Source organism: Silurus meridionalis, chromosome 6, assembly GCF_014805685.1.
Source record: "Silurus meridionalis isolate SWU-2019-XX chromosome 6, ASM1480568v1, whole genome shotgun sequence".
NCBI lineage: Eukaryota > Metazoa > Chordata > Actinopteri > Siluriformes > Siluridae > Silurus > Silurus meridionalis.
In genome coordinates this window covers 30,508,339-30,520,838 of record NC_060889.1, presented here as the reverse complement: position 1 = coordinate 30,520,838, position 12,500 = coordinate 30,508,339, and the positions used below count along the sequence as shown (strand labels likewise).

At 39.7% G+C, this 12,500-nt stretch overlaps 1 protein-coding gene and 1 long non-coding RNA gene across 2 annotated transcripts in view; one reads left to right on the top strand and one right to left on the bottom strand.

Moving 5' to 3' along the window:
- The window catches only part of sorcs2 (sortilin-related VPS10 domain containing receptor 2), a 151,962-nt gene that overhangs the window by 28,694 nt on the left and 110,768 nt on the right, over positions 1-12,500 (top strand). The window lies entirely within an intron of this gene.
- On the bottom strand, positions 8,160-8,818 carry LOC124386966. Its single transcript, XR_006926060.1, has 3 exons — positions 8,742-8,818; positions 8,355-8,510; positions 8,160-8,269 (listed from the first exon to the last, which is right to left on the bottom strand). It is a non-coding gene; the product is annotated as an uncharacterized LOC124386966 (long non-coding RNA).

The window sequence follows — 12,500 nt, the reverse complement described above, 5'->3', positions numbered from 1 at the left end:
TTCACTAACGACTTTTGAGGATGATGTGCACCAAATTTGGTGATGATTGGAAAGATTTTTTGATATCAATATGGGGTTTTGGACACAATCCAAGATGGCGGAACACCAAATTCCCACAAAGTTGGAGGCAAACAGTAGTAGTATAGTACATCTTTCTTCATTGGAATTAGCAGACCCAGACCATGAAGCTCCATGAAGATCTGCTTTCTATGGGTTGGAAGTGGGTGGAATCTCTGCTGTAAACCCATAAACCCTATCAGGATGAACGCTGACTGCACCCCAGGAACCTCCTCACTTCTTCTCACCTACATCAGTACCCTTGTATCTGTATGAGCTACACATTTCCACAAAATCCAGTAGAACATCTTCCCAGAAGAGTGGAAGTTCTTATAAAAGATCTACATGTGGGATGATCTTATGCTTGGGTGTCCACACACTTTTGACCACATAGTCTACGAATACATTTGGTGCAGGAAATTGAGGTTAGCATGCTGACGGCTAATGCGCATTTATGCTGCTGTGTGTGTGTGTGTGTGTGTGTGTGTGTGTGTGTGTGTGTGTGTGTGAGATCACAATTCTGAAAAAAAAGAATTCCCCTCAAATCAATAAAAACTAAACTGAGTCATGTCACAACTGTCAAGTCGTTTAATTTGAATCGGGTACAACCAATCAGAACAGAGGGTTCAGTAAGCCCCGCCCCCATCGGACAGCCCGAATTTCTCTCTCTCACTTTCTCTTTTCTTTTTCTCTTTCTATATATTGAAAGAGAGAGACAAATATATTGTTTTGATCTATCTATCTATCTATCTATCTATCTATCTATCTATCTATCTATCTGTCTGTCTGTCTGTCTGTCTGTCTGTCTGTCTGTCTGTCTGTTTCCTCCTGTGAATCTCTTCTAATTTCTGTATATAGGAGGAGTAAAAGAGAGAGTGAAAGAAAAATAGAGGGGAAAAAAACTCTCTCTCTCTCTCTCTCTCTCTCTCTCTCTCTCTCTCACACTTTTTATCTATTTATTTCATTCTTATTTTTATATATAGAAGAGAGAAAGAAAGAGGTTCTATTCTTCTCCTAATTTATATGTATTTGAAGTTGTCAAAGAGTTCTCTCTTTCGCTCTCTCTCTCTTCTATTACAAATTTCTATATATAGAAGGAGATAGATAGATAGATAGATAGAGAGAGAGAGAGAGAGAGAGAGAGAGAGAGAGAGAGGTATGTCTCAGTAACTCCTCTCCACGCAGTACAATGTGACAGAGCTGGTAACATAACTTCAGGCCTGTATGTGTGTGCGGTGTGTGTGTGTGTGTGTGTGTGCGGTGTGCGTGTGCGTGTGTGTGTGCGTGTGTGTGTGTGTGTGTGTGTGTGTGCGCGCATGTGCGCCTGTGTGCAGTCGTATGGTCTCTCCTCAAGCCAGCTGTTCGTTTCAATACAAGCTTTAAGTATTATACATTCAACTGTCTCTTTTTTACACACACACACACACACACACACACACACACACACACACACACACACACACACAGAGGTCTATTAAATCTATCATTTTTATGACTGAAATGAGGAAACGAAAAGTTTTCAAGTATTATGCCTCACAGTATTCTGCTCTCAGACAAACTCCTTCTCTCTCACACACACACACACACACACACACACACACACACACACACACACACACACTCCAGCTCTTCCTTTCCTGTTTTATACTTCTTCTTTCTCTTTCTTTTATTATGTCCATTTTTTAGCTATACATCATCACACACACACACACACACACACACACACACACACACACACACACACACACACAAACACACACACTATTTGACCTTTTGACCCTCAAACCTATTAAGACTATTATATCTCACACCTTCACCCATTATCATGTTTTTGAGTGCATTTTTAGGCGTCTAAGCACCAAGGAATTGCCCTGTGCTCCCTCCTGATTGGACAGATTGGACAGATTGGGGTAACTGTAGTATTCATGTTACCCTTCTCACGGCGCTGGGATTAACCCCCGCTTGTCCCACTGCACAGCGTCGTTTCACACGTTTAATTTTCACGATTCTGATACGGAGTAAATAAACACATCCAATGATGAACATGTAGAGAAAATAAGTCACAAAACATTCATCATGTTTACAGTCAGAAATCAGAGACCGGCTACAAGGTTGCCAGATGCTCCAAATTAACTCAAACTCAACTCCTTGGCACATGCAACTTGCTACAAATGAACAAAAGTTCTTTCTTATTTTCTGTTTGTTTGTTTGTCTCTCTTTTATTCTACCTTTTTGACTTTTACGAAAAGCCAGAAATCAGTTCACTCAAAACCGAACCGGGCAACAGGGTTGCCAGACGCACAAAATGAACGCTAATTCTACTCCTTAACACACATCACTTTGGTACAAATCAACAAATGTGTTTTTTGGTTTTTCTTCTTGACATTGAGAGGTGGTGAGTTCAAATCCCAGTATCACCAAGCTGCCACTCATCGGCCCTTGAGAAAGTGTGGAAGTGTGTGGAAGATCTCCTGCTATAGAGATGAATGTGAAAACCCCAGGAACTTCCTCACTCCATCTCAGCTACATCAGGGCCCTATTGAACACCCTTGGGATAAATGTGAACTCTGACTGCACCCCAGGCCTCATCACCTTATCACCCACATTAGTATCTGAATTTACTGACACCTTTGTAGCTGAATGAGCATAAAATCTCCACAAAATCTTGAGGAAGATCTTCCCAAAAGAGTGGAGATCATTATAACATAGCAATCTTATAGACCGGTGTCCACATACTTATGGGCCGAATGTGTATAGCAGCTGGTTTTGGTTCAGTTCTAGTTCTCATTACATCATATGTATACTGTGTGTGTGTGTGTGTGTGTGTGTGTGTGTGTGTGTGTGTGTGTTTGAGTGTCTTACTGAAAATCAAGATCATCTCCTAGTGTGTGAGAATGGATCATCTGTTGAACTGTGAGCATTTGCTGTTTGTGTGTGTGTGTGTGTGTGTGTGTGTGTGTGTGTTTGTGTGTGTGTTTGTGTGTGTGTGTGTGAGAGACCAGATTGAGTGTGACACACGTTTCCCCCGGTGGGACGTTAACATTCTTACACTCCGATTTATGTGGGTGCTTGGCCCTGGAACTACACACACTGGTTTATTACACACACACACACACACATTACAGCATGACGTTCACACACACTGTAGCTGCAACACTGCTGATGTGAGTGTTAAATTAATGTTACATGCGAGTGTTAGAAGGGAGCATTAGATGTGAGTGTTACATGCGAGTGTTTGATGCGAGTGTTACATGCGAGTGTTACATGTGAGTGTTTCATGTGAGTGTTACATGTGAGTGTTTCATGTGAGTGTTTCATGTGAGTGTTACATGCGAGTGTTACATGTAAGTGTTTCATGTGAGTGTTTCATGTGAGTGTTTCATGTGAGTGTTACATGCGAGTGTTTGATGTGAGTGTTACATACGAGTGTTTGATGCAAGTGTTACATGTGAGTGTTAGATGTGAGTGTTACATGCAAGTGTTTGATGTGAGTGTTACATACGAGTGTTTGATGCAAGTGTTACATGTGAGTGTTAGATGTGAGTGTTACATGCAAGTGTTTGATGTGAGTGTTAGATGTGTGTTACATGCGAGTGTTTGATGCGAGTGTTACATGCGAGTGTTACATGCGAGCGTTACATGCGAGTGTTACATGCGAGTGTTACATGCGAGTGTTACATGCAGTGTTTGCTGCGAGTGTTTGATGCAAGTGTTATATGTGAGTGTTTGATGCAAGTGTTACATGTGAGTGTTTGATGCAAGTGTTACATGTGAGTGTTTGATGAGTGTTTGATACGAGTGTTTGATGCGAGTGTTTAATGCAAGTGTTACACATGAGTTTGATGCAAGTGTTACATGTGAGTGTTACATGCGTGCGTTACTTGCGAGTATCACATACGATTATTAGAAGCGAGTGTTACATGCGAGTGTTTGATGCGAGTGTTTGATGCAAGTGTTATATGTGAGTGTTTGATGCAAGTGTTACATGTGAGTGTTACATGTGAGTGTTTGATGCGAGTGTTTGATGCGAGTGTTTGATGCGAGTGTTTGATGCAGTGTTACACATGAGTGTTTGATGCGAGTGTTTAATGCAAGTGTTACACATGAGTGTTTGATGCAAGTGTTACATGTGAGTGTTACATGTGAGTGTTTGATGCGAGTGTTTGATGCAAGTGTTACACATGAGTGTTTGATGCGAGTGTTTGATGCAAGTGTTACATGTGAGTGTTTGATGCGAGTGTTTGATGCAAGTGTTACATGTGAGTGTTTGATGCGAGTGTTTAATGCGAGTGTTTCATGCAAGTGTTACATGCGAGCATCACATGCATTTTCTTCTCACTGAACCGTTTTCAGCACATCAACCTGCTTCCTGTCATTGAGCAGCTTTTTTAATCCACTGGTGAATCATTTCCTTTCTCTCACACATCACAGACGTAGACTAGTTTCTGAAGCTCACAATGAGTAGGCAGAAGGCAGTAAGAAGTCTGGGGTTAAAGTGGATGAGACAGAGGGAGTCAGTGATGAGAACATGACTGAGAACAGAGACATTCCTGATCACCTGATCATCATCATCTTTTCTCTGCTTGTGTTCTATATGGTGGATCTTCAGTCTGAATACATTCATTAGAGAACAACATCTGAAATTATTGTGTATTAATATATTAATATGACGTGAGTTTCAGTTACAGCATGACACTAAAACAGGTAGTAATAATCACTACTTTATACTGAAAAACACGTCAGAGCTCAAACTTCAACCTGAGTAAAAAAGTGCAGTCTGAACTTCAGCGTTGTTGATGTGTTTACTTTTGCAACCTCTGACTCAGCGTGACAGTGTGTGTGTGTGTGTGTGTGTGTGTGTGTGTGTGTGTGTGTGTGTGAGACTCAGAATGAGCATGTCTTCTCCATTTCAGAGGTCAGACTGGGAATCATATGCAGGCAGCAGGAGGTGGAGATTCTCTGTTCCTGATATCAACCTGTCAGTCACACAGGCGGAAACGAGGAGCTTTTAGATACGCTGTCATAGTCAAGCACTTTTACTGTCACACACACACACACACACACACACACACACACACGATTATTTCTGTCACTTTTCTGTCTGCTTGTGTTCTACTCCAGTGTGTTCTACACGATTGTGTTCTACTCCAGTGTGTTCTACTCCAGTGTGTTCTACTCCAGTGTGTTCTACTCCAGTGTGTTATGAGTGTGTTCTACACAAGTGTGTTCTACTCCAGTGTTCTACTCCAGTGTGTTCTACTCGAGTGTGTTCTACTCATGTGTGTTCTACTCATGTGTGTTCTACTCCAGTGTGTTATGAGTGTGTTCTACTCCAGTGTTCTACTCAGTGTGTTCTACTCCAGTGTGTTCTACTCCAGTGTGTTCTACTCCAGTGTTCTACTCGAGTGTGTTCTACTCCAGTGTGTTCTACTCCTGTGTGTTTTACACGAGTGTGTCCTAATCCAGTGTGTTCTACACAAGTGTGTTCTACTCCAGTGTTCTACTCCAGTGTGTTCTACTCCAGTGTGTTCTACTCATGTGTGTTCTACTCCAGTGTTCTACTCGAGTGTGTTCTACTCCTGTGTGTTCTACTCCAGTGTTCTACTCGAGTGTGTTCTACTCCAGTGTTCTACTCCAGTGTGTTCTACTCCTGTGTTCTACTCCAGTGTGTTCTACTCCTGTGTGTTCTACTCCAGTGTTCTACTCCAGTGTGTTCTACTCCAGTGTGTTCTACTCCTGTGTGTTTTACACGAGTGTGTTCTAATCCAGTGTGTTCTACACGATTGTGTTCTACTCGAGTGTGTTCTACTCCAGTGTGGTCTACTCCAGTGTGTTCTACACGAGTGTGTTCTACTCCAGTGTGTTATGAGTGTGTTCTACTCCAGTGTGTTCTACTCCAGTGTGTTCTAATCCAGTGTGTTCTACACGATTGTGTTCTACTCAGTGTGTTCTACTCCAGTGTGTTTAACTCCAGTGTGTTCTACACGAGTGTGTTCTACTCGAGTGTGTTATGAGTGTGTTCTACTCGAGTGTGTTCTACTCCAGTGTGTTCTACTTGAGTGTGTTCTACTCCAGTGTGTTCTACTCCAGTGTGTTATGAGTGTGTTCTACTCGAATGTGTTCTACACAGTGTGTTCTACTCCAGTGTGTTCTACTCCAGTGTGTTATGAGTGTGTTCTACGATCGTGTTCTACTCAGTGTGTTCTACTCCAGTGTTCTACTCAGTGTGTTATGAGTGTGTTCTACACAAGTGTGTTCTACTCGAGTGTGTTCTACACAAGTGTGTTCTACTCCAGTGTGTTCTACTCCAGTGTGTTCTACTGGAGTGTGTTCTACAGTGTGTTCTACAGTGTGTTCTACTCCAGTGTGTTCTACTCAGTGTGTTCTACACAAGTGTGTTCTACTCAGTGTGTTCTACTCCAGTGTGTTCTACTGGAGTGTGTTCTACAAGTGTGTTCTACTCAGTGTGTTTTACTCCAGTGTGTTCTACACGAGTGTGTTCTACTCCAGTGTGTTCTACTCCAGTGTGTTCTACTCCAGTGTGTTATGAGTGTGTTCTACACAAGTGTGTTCTACTTCAGTGTGTTCTACACAAGTGTGTTCTACTCAGTGTGTTCTACTCCAGTGTGTTCTACTCCAGTGTGTGTTCTACTCAAGTGTGTTCTACTCCAGTGTGTTCTACACGAGTGTGTTCTACTCGAGTGTGTTCTACACAAGTGTGTTCTACTCCAGTGTGTTCTACTCCAGTGTGTTCTACTGGAGTGTGTTCTACACAAGTGTGTTCTACTCCAGTGTGTTTTACTCCAGTGTGTTCTACTCCAGTGTGTTCTACTCCAGTGTGTTATGAGTGTGTTCTACTCGAATGTGTTCTACTCATGTGTTCTACTCGAATGTGTTCTACTCAGTGTGTTCTACTTCAGTGTGTTCTACTCAGTGTGTTCTACTCCAGTGTGTTCTACTCAGTGTGTTCTACAGTGTGTTCTACTCAGTGTGTTTTACTCCAGTGTGTTCTACAGTGTGTTCTACTCAGTGTGTTCTACTCCAGTGTGTTCTACTCCAGTGTGTTATGAGTGTGTTCTACTCGAATGTGTTCTACTCGAATGTGTTCTACTCCAGTGTGTTCTACTCCAGTGTGTTATGAGTGTGTTCTACACGATCGTGTTCTACTCGAGTGTGTTCTACTCCAGTGTGTTTTACTCCAGTGTGTTATGAGTGTGTTCTACTCCAGTGTGTTCTACTCGAGTGTGTTCTACACAAGTGTGTTCTACTCCAGTGTGTTCTACTCGAGTGTGTTCTACACAAGTGTGTTCTACTTGAGTGTGTTCTACACAAGTGTGTTCTACACAAGTGTGTTCTACTCCAGTGTGTTCTACACGAGTGTGTTCTACTCCAGTGTGTTCTACTCCAGTGTGTTATGAGTGTGTTCTACACGATCGTGTTCTACTCCAGTGTGTTCTACTCCAGTGTGTTCTACTCCAGTGTGTTATGAGTGTGTTCTACACTGTAAAAAATTACCTATAGAATCTACCCAAAAAATGTGAGGTAACAATTTGCATTCAGTCTGTTTGGGTAAATTTCACCCTATACTGTTCATAAAGAGTACCTAAATAAATCAGCTAAAACATGGCAATTGAAATGAGGTAAAATCTATTCATAATATTAGACAATGAATTACTTATTAAAAGTGAGTATTATTAACACCATAGTATTTTTTCAATTTATTTAATAATTGCTGTTATTAATTAACCAATATGAATAACCATTATTGAATCAGGAAGGTAAACTTACTAATAACATTAAAAAGTTATCAGACACAGTAGATCATGAATTTTTAATAAACAACCAAAAATCAAACAAATAATTCTTTGCATATTCAAATCTTGATCACAAGAAATTGAGTTTTTTCCTTCAGCATTATAAAAATACAAAAATTAGGCTAACATTGCTCAAATAGTGTGTCTACTTGTTCATTAATTAAACTTAGCAAGCCTATTTGTTCAAATAACAAACATCTATTTGAAATTTACCAATTACTGTATCCTGAGACACTGTATACAATGAGAAATTTCAACATTTTGACATTAACAACAACAACAGTCTATTCCATGAGTTTAATTTTGAGGCTTTCTTGGAAGAGCTCTTCTTGTGGCTCCCCTAGGTACTCAATGAGGCAGGAGAGCACTGCATCCCTTTTATTCTCAATACTCTGAGACTGTAAAGAGATGCATTTTAATGACCAGCATTTTTTCTACAAATTAGTGTTTGCACTTTTGAGACTATTTAAACAAAAAACATACCTCATTTACAGTGTTAAGTAGAGAGCGCATCCTGGTACCAACAGCACCTCTTTTGGGACGCATCAGCTGCAGAAGACGAGGTGTGTAACTGTCAAGCTTAAACATGAATGTTTCTTCCAGGGAAATAGTTGTTATCCGACGGAACTCCTCTTTGATCTAGTAAATAAGTAAACGGACAAAATAATGACAACTCTTCCAATGACGAGTCACTTTCCAAATTCACTTTTAAAATTCTAAAGATTTATATATGAAATATATTAGTAATATTTCTAATGCTTTATTTACACATTTAGGGGTGTGATAGGTGTATGTAGGAATAAAGGTTGGAAACTATTGGCGTTTATAAATACATTCGTGAAAAAGAATAACAAATATAATTATTCTTACTTGAGTCTCAGTGAATAAAGCTGGCCTCCTCTCTTTGAAGACACTGATAGCTGAGCAGAGAGTCACCACCTCCTCTCTTGAATTGAAAAGTATAGACAGACACATGCACACTGGTATAAACATTTACATTTGCAACATTCCATTTAACATTTTAACATAACATTATAACAATTCTTAATTATTGACACATATATGGCATTGAACTAATCATAATTCATGGCTGCACATCTTAAAGTCAGTCATATTCATGTCACAACAGAAAAATGTGTGCAATTGTGTCCATAGCCCCTTGTTGAAAAGCACTAATTTATATTAGTACAAACTACCTACCTAATTGTAGGTAGTTTGTACTAATATAAATTAGGGCTTTTTCTGTTGTGACATGAATATGACTGACTTTGCACAATTGCTGAATTTAAAATTAAACTGCTATGACATTAAATAACTGACATTCACATCCCTATGTCTTTTTTATTTAACATTAAAATAACATTTGTTGTCGTGACGAACGTTATTTCCTAATCACAACTCTAAAATTATATTTTAAATGCTGTAGCTAAAGCTTAACACCAAACTTTTTGTCTTACCCACAACACTTAACATTTAAACGTGCTTTCTGGTAAACTTTCAGTTAGCCTAAACATTGGCTAATGGAGTCACACACAGCTAGCTATATGAGTTAGCTATGTTACTATCTACCTTAATAAAACTTAGATTAGAATATAATAGCACGGGTAAAAGTTTTGCATTATTATATAATTAAACCTGCTGACTTACATATTAAGTAAATGGTACACTATTGGCAAGAGTAATATTTACCACCCACCAAAATCATTTTTTACAGTGTACTCGAATGTGTTCTACTCCAGTGTGTTATGAGTGTGTTCTACACGATCGTGTTCTACTCCAGTGTGTTCTACACGATCGTGTTCTACTCCAGTGTGTTCTACTCCAGTGTGTTATGAGTGTGTTCTACTCCAGTGTGTTCTACTCCAGTGTGTTCTACTCCAATGTGTTCTAAGCGAGTGTGTTTTACGGGAGTGTGTTATAGGTGAGTGTGTTATATGAGAGCGTGTTCTACTCCAGTGTGTTCTACTTGAGTGTGTTCTACTCCAGTGTGTTATACGCGAGTGTGATATACGTGAGGTGAGTGTGTTATAGGTAAATGTGATATACTGTAGGTGAGTGTGATATACACGGCTGGCTGAACGTCAAGATAAAAATTTGAGGTTTTTGCCGAATTTTGCGGGCGAGCGTGTGGTTTTGGAGAGCCGGCTTGGGTTTGCAGCATTCCACCTCCTCATCCCATCTGCTCGATCGCTTTTGGAAAAAAAAAGCAAGTAAAAAAAACGTCCCAGACGACTTGATCTCAATCCCAGAAAACACACAGGTTTTTTTTATTTTTGAAGAGTGGAGAGTGTGAGAAACTTTTGAAGAACATCTGCTTTGAAAGTGATTAGTGTGTGTGTGTGTGTGTGTGTGTGTGTGTGTGTGTGTGTGTGTGGTACAGAACTCCCTGTCCTCAGAACACTTTCCCGGATTTCCCACTGTCCGTGCTGTTTTTTTTTTTCTTCTTCGCATTAATGACTCTTTTGAAGCGCAGTGAAAGAAGGATTTTGTCTGTAAATGCCACACTGCGCTACCCCCAGGGGGCAGAACCGGGTCAGGGGGCATTACATTGCAGGATGTGGACTGTTTATGTGTTACTGGACCCTCCCAACTGGTTGTTTTTGTGTTGTTCATTAGAGTTTTAAGCGAATACTGATAGTCATATGATTTATTTCTTTTTATTTATATAAAAACTGTGTTAATTACTCATTTAATCTAATTATCATTTCATTTTGTAACTTCCAATTAGTTTTTGCAATTATTATTAATATTTTTTATTTCTATACATTCCCAAACTATAATTAATTAATTAATTTATGTATTATTTACTGATCATTTATTTCAAACTCATTTGTTTGTTTGTTTACATGCCATCACTTTATTTATGTATCATTAAATGTTATTTAGTAATGTTCTATTTATTTATTTTTTAAATGTTGATGTAAATTTTAAACAAATAATTTTCTTACTTATTGAATATATACAGTGAGGAAAATAAGTATATGAACACTCTGCTATTTTGCAAGTTCTCCCACTTAGAAATCATGGAGGGTCTGAAATTGTCATCGTAGGTGCATGTCCACTGTGAGAGACATAATCTAAAGAAAAATCCAGAAATCACAATGTATGATTCTTTAACTATTTATTTGTATGATACAGCTGCAAATAAGTATTTGAACACCTGAGAAAGTCAATGTTAATATTTGGTACAGTAGCCTTTGTTTGCAATTACAGAGGTCAAACGTTTCCTGTAGTTTTCACCAGGTTTGCACACACTGCAGGAGGATTTTGGCCCACTCCTTCACACAGATCTTCTCTAGATCAGTCAGGTTTCTGGCCTGTTGCTGAGAAACACGGAGTTTGAGCTCCCTCCAAGGATTTTCTATTGGGTTTAGGTCTGGAGACTGGCTAGGCCACGCCAGAACCTTGATATGCTTCTTACAGAGCCACTCCTTGGTTATCCTGGCTGTGTGCTTGGTCATTGTCATGTTGGAAGACCCAGCCTCGACCCATCTTCAATGCTCTAACTGAGGGAAGGAGGTTGTTCCCAAAATCTCACAATACATGGCCCCGGTCATCCTCTCCTTAATACAGTGCAGTCGCCCTGTCCCATGTGCAGAAAAACACCCCAAAGCATGATGCTACCACCCCATGCTTCACAGTAGGGATGGTGTTCTTGGGATGGTACTCATCATTCTTCTTCCTCCAAACACGTTTAGTGGAATTATGACCCAAAAGTTCTATTTTGGTCTCATCTGACCACATGACTTTCTCCCATGACTCCTCTGGATCATCCAAATGGTCATTGGCAAACTTAAGACGTGCCTGGACATGTGCTGGTTTAAGCAGGGGAACCTTCCGTGCCATGCATGATTTCAAACCATGGCGTCTTAGTGTATTACCAACAGTAACCTTGGAAGCGGTGGTCCCAGCTCTTTTCAGGTCATTGACCAGCTCCTCCTGTGTAGTTCTGGGCTGATTTCTCACCTTCCTTAGGATCATTGAGACCCCACGAGGTGAGATCTTGCATGGAGCCCCAGTCCGAGGGAGATTGACAGTCATGTTTAGCTTCTTCCATTTTCTAATGATTGCTCCAACAGTGGACCTTTTTTCACCAAGCTGCTTGGCAATTTCCCCGTAGCCCTTTCCAGCCTTGTGGAGGTGTACAATTTTGTCTCTAGTGTCTTTGGACAGCTCTTTGGTCTTGGCCATGTTAGTAGTTGGATTCTTACTGATTGTATGGGGTGGACAGGTGTCTTTATGCAGCTAACGACCTCAAACAGGTGCATCTAATTTAGGATAATAAATGTAGTGGAGGTGGACATTTTAAAGGCAGACTAACAGGTCTTTGAGGGTCAGAATTCTAGCTGATAGACAGATGTGCAAATACTTATTTTCCTCACTGTATTTATCTCATTCTTTGTTTGTTTATTTGTTTGTTTGTTTCATTGTTTTGTATTTATTCATTTTTGTCTACTTTAATTAAAAAAAAATAATATTACTTATTTAACATTATTGCATTATTTCTTTCTTTAATCATTTATTTGTTTGTTTGTTTTTGTTTGTTTACGTGCCGGTTTTATTTTCACAGCAGTCTTTATTTGTTCTAGTATTAAATATAATTAAAAAATGCTGTGTCAAGTATTTATC